Source organism: Eulemur rufifrons, chromosome 2, assembly GCF_041146395.1.
Source record: "Eulemur rufifrons isolate Redbay chromosome 2, OSU_ERuf_1, whole genome shotgun sequence".
Classification (NCBI taxonomy): domain Eukaryota; kingdom Metazoa; phylum Chordata; class Mammalia; order Primates; family Lemuridae; genus Eulemur; species Eulemur rufifrons.
This window is the reverse complement of record NC_090984.1, coordinates 92,866,590-92,869,274: the sequence shown is the minus strand read 5'-3', so window position 1 is coordinate 92,869,274 and position 2,685 is coordinate 92,866,590.

The window sequence follows — 2,685 nt, the reverse complement described above, 5'->3', positions numbered from 1 at the left end:
AATCCCAATTGCTGTAAAATGAAATGATTGCAGCAAAAATAATAAGTTCAATTTACAATCCACATGCCACAATAAACCTTTAACAATAATTTCTCCTAGTTGCTCTTTAACTCAATAAAAATGTAAAATCTTAGTGTGTTTAACTTGAAGCCAGGATTATATCCTTTTGATTGTTTTTAGGTGTGATTTCAGTAGACAGGAGGGGAGGAGGGGCGTAGGGAGGAAGGTAGAGAGGAAAGTAGGGAAAGAGGAAAGAAGAAAGGGAAGAGAAGGGGGAAAGGAAGTAAGGAAATTCAGGCACGTAGCCATTTACCAATTCATTGGAATTCGGACAACAGTTAAGTTGACGCCCAGGGCAGCCTCAGCCTTTAGGCTGAGTGGGACACTCCTAATGGAGGCGCCCGCCGGAACCCTGAGCCCGCCCTCCGTCGGCAGCTGGCAAAGCAGCTTTGCTCACGCCGCGGGGTGGTAGCGAGCACCCCGCCGGCTTTCATCGCCAGGGATCCTACCCAGGGCGGGACGGCTTCTCCCGCGGTGGGGCTTATTTTGCAGCCAACCAATGAGAATTGGTGAGGTGGGATTTCATAACTATCTAAATACCTGCGTAGGGAGCCAGAATTCAATTCTGACCGTTTGCCGAATCCACCTCTAAAGTTTTGTTTTTATAGGTGAATACGCCCATGTCTCTTTGAGAACCGCTGCCCCGGGGCAAAGGCGACGACCCGCCTTTGGAGGAGGGCGAGGGGCGCAGCAAAGGGAAACGAAGGCGTCCCGGCCCCGCCGCGGGGCTATCCCGGGCTCCCACCCCGGCTCCCGCGGCGCCCAGGGCGGGCTGGGGCCGCAGGGCCCGCCTTCCCCCGGCCCCCGGAGCGAGGGCGACCAAGGCTGCACTTACATCCATCTTGGAAAGTGCCTGCCCGTCCAACCGCCTCTTCATCGTGTAGGAATCGGGCACCCGGTAAATGGCCTCACCCCGGCCGCGCCCCAGCGTCGCCCAGGCCACCGCCCGGCGCCCGCACTCGGCGGCCGGAGGCGCGGGGCAGAGCGGGGCCGCGGGCCGAGACCCTTCTTCGGCACGGGCCGTGCGGACGGTAGCCGGATCCCAGCTTCTCCGGGGATCCCGAAAGCCCCACCTGCTGCCCGGTCCCCCTTCTTACAACCTTCGCTGTGGCAGCTGATTGGCTTACTCATTGTAAAGCTGCACAGGGCTTAATTCTTCATGGTACTCCTACCGTGAACGTGAAGTAAACCGCTTCACCGTTTTACTTGAAATAACTTGCTAGATTCAGTCCTATACGGAAGCTGTATTTGTTCCAAACTTTAATGGTTAGCACTATTAAGTTTAAATCCAGGTTGAATCTAGCTAGGTTGATCGGGGGTGTTCTGGAGAGGAAGCAGGGTAATCTAGTGGAAGAACATGGGCACCATAAGGTTTGTGAAACAGTTCTGCTTAACTAGGTGTGGAACCTAGGGCAAGACAACTCTGATCCTGCTTCTGAAAATACCCAAATCGGGGGTTATGAGGATTTTTAAGAAGTAATGTGTGCAAAGCACCAGCCTTAAGTACTCAAAAATAGTGTTGCTCAAAACAAATTTGCTTTGTGTCAATGAGTATTCAATTGATATTTTTACATTTACACTTTTCAAATGCTTTTTAATTCCTTCTTGCAACTGAGTTGATATGCAGATTCTGGTTGATTTTTTTTTTCCTTCCAACATTATGAGCAATGCTAGATGATGCAACATGATTGAGAATGCCTAATATACTCTGCTTTTGTATCCTCACAGCTTAATTGGCATGAGAGGCTCAGTAGTTACTGATTATATATTCCTATAAACTTTAAAATTATGGCAACAGACATCCCACTGCTTCTACCCTCCCCCCCCCCCCCAGCACCAGTCTCACTATTTGGTAACACACGATCACTGGTTATAGTGGTATAAAATTGTAATAATCTAGATTTATGTTCTAGTCACTTGAGTCCATTCTGGTAGCTGTTCAGGTTGGCCCAGATATATGGAAACCTACCTACGCACTGGCAGTGCTGGTTTGAGGCTGTGACCAAGGCTTGTTTATTACAAGATGAATATCTTGAAAAGGAGTAAGATTATCCCAGATGCCAAGAGCTTTTCACCAAGCAGTGTACATAACTTGGGGTGAAGAGGACAGGTAAATGATGAGGTGAAGCTCCAGAAAAGATGGAGAAAGACCACGGAATCTGAATAGAATTCAATCACCTCACAGTCGTTATCAGGAAGACCATGCTAGTGGTCAGTAAACCTCTTCAATTTTTCCCAATAATGTGTGGAGAAGTGCTAACAGAAAACTGAAGATCTTATATACCTCATCATAGAATAACTTCAAGTTGTATAATGTACAAAATGTAGGTAAAAATAAGAGTTATTGAGAACCCAAAACAATTATATACTTAAAAGTTACATGACAAGTTATTTCACATGTATTGAAGGAACTAATATTTAAAGGAAAGTTTCAATAACTCTGAAGGGAGAATCTTATACTTCTCTAGCACCTTACTCTAACAAAAAGGGAAGATTATTTTTATATCTCTAAATTATTACAGTACTTATTCTAAAAAGTGACCCAGCCATTTCCTAGAGTAGATTTTTCACCAGTTAGTTTTCTTTTCAAATGACATTAGAAACTTACAACCAAAACTGGAAACC